Source organism: Rhinolophus sinicus, chromosome 15 (genome assembly GCF_057876585.1).
Source record: "Rhinolophus sinicus isolate RSI-liver-muscle chromosome 15, RSI-T2T, whole genome shotgun sequence".
Lineage (NCBI taxonomy): Eukaryota > Metazoa > Chordata > Mammalia > Chiroptera > Rhinolophidae > Rhinolophus > Rhinolophus sinicus.
The window spans coordinates 40,916,115-40,928,720 of NC_142515.1; the positions used below are offsets into that span (position 1 = coordinate 40,916,115).

At 38.2% G+C, this 12,606-nt stretch overlaps 1 pseudogene; it reads right to left on the reverse strand.

Annotated features, from left to right (window-relative positions):
- Positions 1-10,114: 10,114 nt before the first annotated feature.
- LOC109447401 (5'-AMP-activated protein kinase subunit gamma-1 pseudogene) lies at positions 10,115-11,107 on the reverse strand (annotated as a pseudogene).
- Between the last annotated feature and the right edge of the window lie 1,499 nt (positions 11,108-12,606).

Genomic DNA, 12,606 nt, shown 5'->3' on the forward strand with positions numbered 1-12,606 from the left:
TTCCCAGGGCACATTGGCAATGCCTGGAAACATTTTTAATTGTCACAGTCTGCAGTGTTGCCACTGGCATTTAATGAGTAGAGGCCAGGGGTGCTGCTGAACATCCTACAGTGCACAGGACAGCCCTCCACAAGAATTATCTGGCTCCAAATATCAATAGTGATGCTGGAAACGCTGCTCTAGCGTAGGGTGTCCTGACAGCCCCCATCTCAGTCACAAATTAGGTATCTACCTTCCTCACGAAAACTTCATGTTTGCAGGCAGCGAACGTTGCACCTTTTAGTTAAAGTGATTGAGAGCAATTATAAGTGGTTAGTGGTGACAGAACCGAGGTAAAGACTGATGGCTAGATTCACAGAAGAGAAAATCAAGTAAAAGAGTAGACAGACAACATCAATCTTCTCCCTCTAGAGGACCTTGGTGCCCAAAAATCCAGTTCCCTTCTCTCAGCTCTTCCCTGGTGTGTGGGCAATGACTGTCTTCACATCAGCAATGCCAGCATGGCAGGGGATGGTACTAAGGATACATATAGCTTTGGGATGAGAAATGTACTATTCAGCCAACCACTCTGAATGTCAAACACAAATTACACCCATGCTGAATCACCAGCACCATGTATTGTTTAACTAGTGAAAGTAAAACCTATTCATTATGAAAGAAGCCCTGTAATGAAATTCTCCATGACTTTGTGTGTTCAGAAATCCAAGAGGCTAATATTTTCCACTTAATATGTGCCAAAAATGCACCGTGTATTAAACATAAATATCTATCTACTTCCTATTCAGAATTGCCCAAGGCTACCAAGTGTTCAGTTAAGAGAGTTTTGAATTCAGTTCACTAAAGGTACAGAAGAAATAAAAATCTGATTTTACCAATCTCTGAGATCTTTTCCCCAAATTGCTCATACAAAACATAATCCTCCCCCCCTTTTTTTGGTCCACTTAATTAGTAGTGATGATGTAAAATTTGCAGGTAAAATATAAGTTTATAGGATTATTCTGTTGACTTTTACTGCTCTTCTAATTAGAGTTGGGTAACATTTCTAAGTTTGTTTTATTTTTGTTGAACCCTTTAATTTAAATTGTCTGAAATTTAATTAATCTCTAATTAATTCCTCCACTTATTTCTTCACTTCACAAGCAGAGTGGTTGAGATAAAAAAAAAATGGGGTATGGTTTTCATGAATTTCATAAATTGAAACTAGAGCAATTGTAGGTTTTTATTGGGGTTTTTTTGGCTTTTTTTTAACTGGATGATTTGACTCAGCCTTCTTTCAGGACATTTTTTCCCTGGATCCCCTCCTAGTCACTTCTTGGAGCACTTGGAGAAATTTTGCTTTGGCCCCTGGGCCTCTGGAGACCATGAAGGATGAGCCCACATATTTCTTTGTTTTTAAGGAAGTTTTCAAAATTAGAAAGAAGAAATGTTATGAATATACTTGGTCATATATTTATTTGGTCTGATAAAATCACAAAATTCCCTCTGTATAAAAAAATACACATACTTCGAAGCTTGTTAAATTTTTTCTGGTTTACTGAGTAATGAGTTATAATGAGGAAATTACTCTGACTGCACAAGGAGTGAGTGAAAGGAATTCGTGTGCCTAAGCCAATGCAAAGGGGACTGGCCCAGTCATAATTATTGCAATTACTGTTAAGAATGTCAGAAAACAAAGATATGATCTGAAATAAGATTTAGTTTTCTACTAAACGTAACTGTTTCTTTTTTCTCTGATCTTGCATACTCACACAACCTTGCCTGTGTGTGTGCGTGTGAACACACACACACACACACACACACACACACACGCGCGCGCTTTTCTTTGCCCACAATTTCTAAATCTCCATTCTCCTGGCTACTTTAAATTTTTGGCCACATATAAATTATTAGGATTCTTGTCAGAGATGTCTTTTTTCAGAATGGTAAATGGGTTTGCCTTGATACCAAGCTCCTGTTGTTAAAAGTGTTGCTCGGTTTACCTTCCTTCTCCTTACTCCTTACTGTCAGCCTCATTCTTACTCATCCTTTAAAACTCAGTTCAGTCACTGCCACCTTCTGATTTAGTAATGGCAAGGACAGAAAGAGCAAGTCAATGAGCAAGCTGCCTAGATTGTTCAAAACCCATGGTCGGCAGTGAGTGTCTACCATTTCCCCAGACCAGGTTCTTGATTTCTGAGTTTCCTTCCAAACAGAAACATGTGAATAGACTATTAAGGACATTTATAACCACATACTTTATTCGTTTACACTGACTCTGACCAAAAACAGTGGGGAAAACACAGGTGCATGGCACCAGAACACTCTCCCAAGCATAGGATGAAGTTAATCCTGCGTTTACATAAACTACTTTCTTCTCTTCCATGACTTCATTATTTATTTACAGCATAGACCCTTCCCCAAATCATCCCCTGATTTTCTTCCAAGGAATGCTAACTAGTCCAAGATACCTATTACTGTTTATTTTATTTGCATATAGGTTTTTCATTGTGGTATAATTACCATAAAATGACGATCCCGTTGCCAGGTCAATCAGAAGTGGATAATGGACAATGAAATTTTAACTAATAGTTTTATTTCCTTTCCTTGTTTTGCCTCACTCTCTGTAAAACTGCTCTGTCTCATGTTCTCGCTGACCTTCATTTTCTCTTGAAATTACTGAATACATTGCTTCCATTTCTACCAGCTAAACTTGAAATATTTCTCCCCTTCTTATCTGGAACATTGCTGACCCTCCTCATTCAACAAAGTGTAGATAAAGCAAGTAGCTATTCCACGTAGAGAGGATGCAATATGATGTGTTTAAAAAATCACAAGTTGTTTGAATCTACTGGAGCATAGAATAAAGCACTGGGGATATCAGGAGATGTGATAGATCAAATGGACTAAGGCTGTATTGCGAAGAAAGTGGAATAGTACGCTAATAGGTTTAGGTTTTATTATCTCTGTGATGAAAATCTACTAAATAATTATAAGGAAAGTAATAACGTGGCTATGGAGATTGAGGAGATACTGGAGAGAAGTTAACCAACTATGCAATTACTTAAAGAAAGCCTTAAGAATTGATGAGAGCCTATAAACTAAGGAGGTAACAGTGAAAATAAAGGAAAATGTAGAATGTACATGCCAAATTAATTGTGGCTGGGGAAGAAAATCATCAGTCAAGATTCACATTGAAATGTTCTAGAATGGGAGAGAATGGAAAGACTATATTTGGTGGAGGAAGCTATTTGAGATTAGATGCCTGTGGGGACTCCAGGTGGAAATGCCCACTAAGTAGCAAGCCTAGAGCTCAGAAGAGAGGTGAGGATTGCAAATATGCATTTAGTCATCCCCATTGCATAGGTGGTAGCTGTAACCTTAAGGTTCAATAAGACCACACAAGGAAAGAGGATAGAGTGCAAAGAAGGTGCCCAGGATTAAACCATGGGAACCATGATGGAGAGAAAGAAATCAGCCAGTGAAGGATACTGGGAAGCAGAAACCAATGCTCAGAGGAAATGATTAACCACAGAAAGGCTTTTGTTGGGAAAGATGTATCTCTTAAAACAGAGTTTCAAAAGAAAAAATTTTGCCTACAATATTGAATGCCTCATAGAAGTCACCTAAAATTATGTATGTATAGCAAATAAATACTTTTGGTGTGACTTTTCCATGTGTATGAATAACAAATCAAATAATTTGTATCTGTAAATTAACTTAATGAACTCAAAGTTGTTTTTTTCCCCAAACCTATGTAGCTTTAGCTTCTAGCTTCAATCGTGTTAAGTGGCGTATATGTGTTTGTATCAATATGTAAATACCATTTTTGTGCCACTCTCATCTAATTTATCACTGTTTCAGTACAAAATTATTTAATGGACGCTTACCATAGACTAGACTCTGTCCTGTCCCAGTGGATTCAGAGATAAACAGTCTCTGTCTCCTGGCTCACATAGTTTGCATTCTTGTCATCTTAAATTAAACAACTAGAAGTCACAAGGAGACTGAAGGAGAAGGCTGAAACAGAGGGCAGCCCGAAAGAGCCGTGCAGGTAAAAAGCAAACAGCTGGATACTGACATGTCCTCACCAGTGCTTCTCTCCCCCTCCCCCGGCCCTCGCCCTCCGCTTTGACACTCCCTGGACTCAGTTACACAGTCTAAGGAGTACTTTTTTTTTTTCTTTTCTTTTATTTTATTAGTTTCAGGTGTACAAAAACAATGTAATAGATATTTACACCCCTCACAAAGTGATAACCCCCCTTCCCCAATCTACTACCCCTCTGACATCGTATATAGCTGTTACAATTCCATGGATTCTATTTAAGGAGTACTTTTCTTGAAAGCAGCTTCATCCTGCAGTTCATGGAGGGAGAAATAATTAATTGTGATTTTTTGGTCCCTGAGGCTATCTACCCTAGGGCTTATTCCGTGTATCTAACAATCAGCATATGAAGCAGGTAATACTTCCAGGAGAATATGAACTCACAATCTAAAATAACTAGACACTTATTTAGAAAGAAAAGTAACATGTTTGTACAGATTTTCTCAGAAGCAGTGTTAGAACAACAAACAAAGAATTTAAAATAAGCCTAAAACATATACTAAAAGAGAAAAGGAAAACAATATTATCAGTATTAAAAAATTATTTAAAAAAAACAAGTGGAAAAAAATGTTATGGGAAATACAATAGATGGGATAAATAACACATAATAAATGAAATAAATGTTAAGATTATTCAGCTGGGAAAATTAACATACTGGAAGATCAGATTGAGGAATTCTCAGCAAAGGGAGGAGAGAAAAAAAGGGAAAGAAAGTATAAAAACAAAACTAGGTAATAGGAAAGAAGTATAGTTGCTAACATCTAGGTTAAAAGAGTCACTGAAATAGGAAAAAATAGAAATGGGGGGGCAGGTAAATATATGAAGAAATAATGGAGATAAAATCTTCAAATCAAAGAAAGATGAAAGACCTAGAATCAAAAAACCTACAAAAGCCCCAAAAATAAGAAAGAAGAAAAAAATACTTCACCTGGACCTATTGAGTGAAATTTTAAAATATCAAATCAAAAGGAAATTCTAAAATCTTACAAAAGGAGTAAATTTTTTTTAAAATTAAAGTTTACTGGGGTGACAATTGTTAGTAAAGTTACATAGATTTCAGGTGTACAATTCTGTAATACATCATCTATATCTCACATTATGTGTTCACCACCCAGAGTCAGTTCTCCTTCCATCACCATATGTTTGACCCTGTATACCCTCTTCTACAACCCCCTGCCCCCCTTACCCTCTGGTAACCACTAAAGTATTGTCTATGTCTATGAGGTTTTGTTTCTTCATTTGTTTGACTTGTTCTTTTGTTGTTTTCAGTTTTATATACCACATATCAGTGAAATCATATGGTTCTCTACTTTTTCTGTCTAACTTATTTCGCTTAGCATTATAATCTCAAGATCCATCCATGTTGTCACAAATGATAGTATTTCATCTTTTCTTACCGCCGAATAGTATTCCATTGTGTATATATACCACAACTTCTTTATCCATTCATCTATCGAAGGACATTTTGGTTGTTTCCATGTCTTGGCCACTGTAAATAAAGTTGCAATGAACACGTGTCTTTATGGATACATGTTTTCAGATTTTTGGGGATAGATACACAGGGGAGGGATTGCTGGGTCATATGGTAATTCTATCCTTAAGTTTTTGAGAAACCTCCACACTGCCTTCCATAACGGCAGCACCAGTCTGCATTCCCACCAATAGGATATGAGGGTTCCTTTTTCTCCACAACCTCTTCAACACTTGTTACTATTTGTCTTGTTGATGATAGCCATTCTGACTGGGGTGAGGTGATAGCTCATTGTGGTTTTTATTTGCATTTCTCTGATGATTAGTGATGTTGAGCACTTTTTCATATGTCTATTGGCCATTTGTATGTTCTAAATATGTTTTTTCTCAAACAGGAAAAATATTCAGGACCTAGAATGTTTTATACAGCTGAAATACAAGGGCGTGGTAAAAATATTCTCAGGGATATAATGCCTCAGAAATTTTACCAAAGACCCACCCTGAGAACAGTTTAAATAAAGTATAAATAAAAGGAAATAAGTCTAAAAAGTATGCGCGATATAAAGATCTTCAAATATTTGGTAAAGATTTGTGTTTACTTTAAAATATCTGTAATGGTTTTCTATTGCTGCTATAACAAGTTAGCACAAAGGTAGTGGATTAAGAAAACACAAATTAATTATCTTACTGTTCTGTAGGTTAAAAACTCAACACAAGTCTTATTATGATGAAATCAAGTTGTCAGCAGGCCTAGATTCCTTTCTGGAGGCTCCTTGTCTTTTCTAGGTTCCAGAGGTTGCTGTTGCATTCCTTGGTTCATGGCCCTCTTCCTCCATCTTCAAAGTCAGCAACCTTGCATCTCTCTAACCACTTTTCCAGATGGTCATATTTTCATTTGAGTCTGAGTCTCTGACTCCATCTTCCACTTTTAAGGAGCTTTGTTAAGGACAGTTGATTAGATTGGGCACAGCTGGATAATCCAGCGTGCTCTCCCCATCTCAAGGTCTTCAACCTTAATCACAAAGTCTTTTTTTTTTTTTTTTTTGCCATGTATAGTAATATATTCACAGGTTCCAGGGATTAGGATGTGGACATCATTGGGAGGCCATTATTCTGCCTACCGTAATGTCTGGAGAGACAGAAAAAAGAGAAAGAGAGTGAGAGCGAGTGAGAGCGAGAGAGAGCGAGAGCAAGAGAGAGAGAGAGAGAGAGAGAGAGAGAGAGAGAGAGAGAAAATTGATACCCATAAATACCCCAAATTTAATATTCTAGATATTAATGGATGTGAAAGCATGCCAAAATGGCAATATATAAGAGAGGATTAAAATAAGCACTGGAAATGTAGTACATATTGAAATAATAAACTATAATTATAGAATAAATCCATATATATTAATAATTACAATAAATGTAAATGGAAAAAACTTGCCAGTTAAAAGAGGTTATCATATTATATAAAAGCAAAACTGAAATCTAGAAACCTTATTTAATGAAATCTAACATGCAATTGAATCTAAGATGCATATTTACAAATTTTAAAAACACACTACTAAATAACTCTGGGTTAAGGAAAAAAATCATACTGGAAATTTAAAAATAAAAACTAGAATAGCACAGGGGCTTCTGCTTGGAAGCTTGGAGTAACAGGTACTGAATTTATCCTCTCACCTAAAACAATCATCAAAAATAATAAAACAAAATATATGAAACAACAGTTTCAAAACACTGAACATCGGGCAACTTAAAACAGAGATCCTTAAGAGATGGGAAGCCAACGGGGCAAACCCATTGATTGTTCCAGTTTGCTGCCTTGAGAGAGTTTCTAGCCTGTGGTGCAGGGACGGGAGACCCAGGCAGAGCCCAGTAGATTCCCTGAGGTGAAGAGGCAAAGCTGAAAGTCCGGGGAGACAGATCAATTTGGCATTCAGTATTTGCAGAGGCGAGTTCTGCGGGGGAGAAAAATACACAGAGAACCCTGGAAATTTGCAAATGGTCTCCATCAAGGATGAATGACAGTACTGACCAGTACATGCATGTGAGGAAACTATAAGAGGGCAGGAAAAGAACCATTATGATGGTTAATTTCATGTATCATCTTGATTGGGCCACTGGGGTGTCCAATTATTTGGTCAGACATTATTCTGAATGTGCTGGTGAGACTATTTCTGGGTGGGAATAACATTTGAATTGGTAGACTGGGTAAAGCAGGTGGCCCTCCCTACTTCCCATAACATCACACAATCTGAAGGCCTGAATAGAAAAAGGCTGACCTTCCCTGACTAAGGGGGAATTCCTTTTATCTGACTACCTTTTGAGCTGGGACATTGGTCTTCTCTGGTCTTTGGACTGAAACATTGCCTCTTCTTGCCAGCTTTCGAATTGGAACTTACACCATCAGATCTCCTGGGTCTTCAGCTTGCTGACTGCAGGTCTTGAGACTTCTCAGACTCCATAATCATGCGAACCAATTCTTATAATGCAATAATTAAATTATTATTAAACAATTATGTAATATAATAAATAATATAATGACAGCACTATAATTATAATTCCTTATAATAATATTATGTATAATATCACATATATGCATCCTATTGGTTCTGTTATTACTGTATTATTTTGTGTATTATATTGTTATTTTATATAATACCAAATACATACATTCTATTGGTTCTATTTCTCTGGAGAACCCTGACTAACACAATCATCCAAGAAAGATGAAAGGGAATAGTACCTGATGCTCACCCACGGCTTGGAATAGTGTCTGCTTCCACCTGCCAGACTAGAAAACTTCATGATTTCTGAGCCAACAGGAAGCGTACTTAGAAGGGTCTTGCCTCAGAAATAGAAAATAATTAGCCCTAGACTAAACATAACTCTGGTCCTGTCTAACAAATCACAAAAGCAGGACTAGAAAGGATCAAACTATTTCCAAAGAACTTACCTGCATCTCAGAACAAAGCTCAGAAATTTTTATAGGAATACAAAAGTATCCAGCCTGCAAGAAGGTAAAATTCATAATGTCTGACACAATACAAAATTATGAGACATGCGAAGAAACAGGAAAAATACAACCAATATTGAAGAAAAAATTAACTGAAAATGAAGTAGAACTGACACAGTTGTTAAAATTGGCAGAAAAATCACATTTAGACAGTTATTTTTACTGCATTCAATATGTTTGAAAATTAAAATACTATATACCGGGGATGCTAAAAAAAATATACACATGACTTGTATTCATCTTTTGTTATTGGTATCTAAAGAATATTACAATTTCAATACAGTTTTTCCCCTTTCTTAAAATGTGTATACATTTTTGGGGCACCCTCTGTATATAAAACAAAGCTTATAGGATACAGTAATACGATGTTATGAGAGTCATTCTAGGTATTAATACTTGTATTAGGAAAGACCAGGTGCTAAAAGTTAATGCATAGGAAGAAAGAGATAATACAAATGAAAGCAGAATCAATAAAATATAAAACAAAGATATAATAGAGAATGTTAACAAATCAAACATCAGTCCTTGGAAAACCAACAAACAAAATAGATAAACCACTGACAAGATTATACCAGAAAAAAAAAAAGAAAAATCACAAATAAGGAATATTATTTTTTTGAGGTTCCTGTCATTTTAACTAGGTTTGTCATGAAAAGCAATAACCTCAGCTACCACTCTGCCCTCCTCTTCCACCTAAGTCCTTCATATGAGTACAGCACAGGAGTTCAAAGGCAGTCCTCCCCACCAGCCTCCCCTTTGTGGGAAGAAATGTCACTAAATGGACTCAGCCTCCTCCATACAGCATGAAACAGATGAACACAAATATTTGTTTTTTAAAGATTTTATTGGGGAAGGGGAACAGGACTTTATTGGGGAACAGTGTGTACTTCCAGGCCTTTTTTTCCAAGTCAAGTTGTTGTCCTTTCAATCTTAGTTGTGGAGGGGCCATTCAGCTTCAAGTTGTTGTCCTTTTAGTCTTAGCTGTGGAGGGCACAGCTCAGCTCCAGGTCCAGTTGCCATTGCACCATCCCTTGCGGGACTCGAGGAATTGAACTGGCAACCTTGTGGTTGAGAGCCCACTGGCCCATGTGGGAATCGCACAGGCAGCCTTCGGAGTTAGGAGCATGGAGCTCTAATCACCTGAGCCACCGGCCTGCCCCTGAATACAAATATTTTTATGAAGACTTTTGTCGTGCTATTATCTTAGGGTGAAATCAGGGACAGAGATAGAGGCAAAGGCTGGGTGAGGTCTGTGTTCTCTTAGACACCAGAATTTGCCCGAGGGGCACAGAGTCTAGAGTTCACTCAGAACGGGGGCTATGTCTAAGAAGATAGGGGCTAGGATGGACTGGGCTGAAAGTTTTCCTCACTTGTATGTGTGAAGATAGGACAGCACAAAATCCATTCTCTTTCCTCTCCCACCCGCTTCCCCAGGTCCCAGGTAGATGGGCAGGGAGGCTCCCAAGCAGGGAACAGTGTCACAATTCTGTGGTTCGCAGAACTTTGGGCAGACAGTGAGTGGGCATACCACTGGGTGCCACCTGACCCCTTTCCCCAGCTCAGGGCTTCTCTCCACCTGTGAGCACCAGGACCTGCAGGATGTCCAACAGCGACACAGTTCCCTAGACCATAGCGTGTTCATCAATTACTACAGGTTGGTGCACTCTGCTGCCACCATCCTGCTGCTGATGGTTTCCAGAGTCTCATGCAGGCAGGCAGCCCTTGAGGACACCCTAAGAGTAATGTGATCAATGTTGCAGGGATCCGGTCACACACACATCTGGGCTGTTGTAGGTGTTTTCTGCTGACGTATTGATAACACCTAACTCAGAGTACAGGTCCACCACACACCATTTCTCATCCACGACAGGCAGTGCCGACACTCAGTGCTGTGCAAAGATGCCCAGAGCCACGTAGGCGGGGGTGGTGGAGCAGATCATAACGATGTTGGCATAGGTGCCAGTCTAGCTTTTCCAGAGACTTAGACATGAACTCTGGGTGAGGGAACTCAGTGATAAACAATGTGAGGAACTTGAGGTTGTACTTGTAGATGAGGATGTACAAGGTGTTGCCTAATTCAGGATCAATAACTGGTAGCCTGTGGATCTTGTTTTGAATTAATGAAGAGACAGCATCACAAAAACTGGCATTAGGAGAAATGCAGACAAGTGGTTTAGAGGAGTCCTGTGGGTACACCTCTCTCCGAATTTCTATCTTGTGTTCTTCCAGCTCGTAGATCTGTACCAAGGCTGATTTATAGTAATGATGCAGGATATTGATGAAATCGGTGATGGTCAGCATGCCCACAAAACTTTTCTTCTTACTATCCCACCAAGGGGCAGCTTGTACACTATTAGTCACCAAAGCGAAGCAAATTTTCTTCACTGAAGAGAAGTATCAAATACAACCCGTTTGGAGCTTGTGGGAATCAGGTCTTGGCAGCAATGAGATTTCATGAAGGAAGTACACACGCCATTGTTGGATTCTGGGGTCTCTTGAGGATGCTCATTTTCCACAACTGGGAATTTGTCTGAAGAAGTGACCATCTCCATTGCAAGAGGCATTCACTGGCTTCCAGGGGTATTATTCATTAAAACAATCTACAGAAATACTGGAGACGTAAAATGCCATGAGAACACTATTATCACCTATTTGTCAACAATTTGGAAAATTGGAACCAATGGACAAATTCCTACACAAATATAATTTAATAAGCAAGTCTGGGTGGGGGATTCACTTCCAAGCTCACTCACTAAAAGAACTAGTTCAGTACCTACTCTTGGCAGCAGAATTAACTCCCCTCCCAGTGTGCCTCTCCACCAATGGCCCGTGTGTCCTCCTGGTACCACATGTGTGGGAGGGGAATTAAGATCCACCTGGTGAGCAGAAGAGTATCAGAGAATCTGTGGATATATCTTTCAAATGGACAGAGCTGGAAGTTGCCAATTACATGAATTGGGCAGTCTGTATCACATCCCTCTTAGCAGAATGTCATGTGAGCTGCACGGCCTGAGGATGAAGTGTCCTTGCCAAACATGTCTGAGCTGGATTTCATCAAGCCTCTAGACCTAACCTCCAGTTGCTACAGAAGATATTGTCTATAGTACAGAAGATATTGGACACAAGGTAAATGATACCATAAAGAAACAATCTTACGTATCATGTGGGAATTGTCTCAAGATAACTAGCTTCGAAATAATATCACGAAAACCAAAATAAAATAAAAGGCAGAGGACTGTTATCATAGACCAAAGAGATGTAACAAACATAATTCAGATATCTTGATTGTATCTCAGAGTTTAGTTTTAAAAAATCTAGAAAAGACATTTTTGTGGGAAATTACAGATATTTAAATGTGAATCGGATATTAGAGATTACTATGCAATTAGTACTACTTTCTTTAGGTGTCATAATCGTGTTTTGGTTATGTAGGAAAATGTCATTCTTAAGAGATGTACTTGGCGTTGAATCATTATGTCTGCAATTTACTTGAGAATGGTTCGGGAGGGGAAGAGAGATATAGAAAGAGAGGGAGGGATGAAGAGAGGGAGAAGATAAAGTTAAAGTAAATTTAATAAAATAATAAAATGATAACAATTGGTGAATCTAGGTGAAGGATATATGGGTTTTATTGTTACTACTCTCAACTTTTTTTAGGTTTACAATTTTTAAATAAAAATTCAGGGGAAATACACACACACCCACACAAGCACAGTCTTTAAATCTGTACAGATAAGACAAAACTAAAAACGCAAGCAAAAGAATGATGATTCAGGATGGCAGTTACCCAGGGTTGGGTGGTGGCAGAATGAGATGGTGCAAAGATAATCGCACACATGTAAGCTATTGTTAAGGTCCCAGTTTTAATGTTGGGTGTGGTTTCATAGGTACTTACTACATTATTATTATAAATTAATAATTATATGAATAAAATAGCCACAAATGCACCAATGATGGCACTGTGTCATGAACCTAGGATTACATTAATCCACTTCTGTGTTCTTAAGCCACCACCAGCCTACTCCCACAATAACACTGAGAATAAGCATAT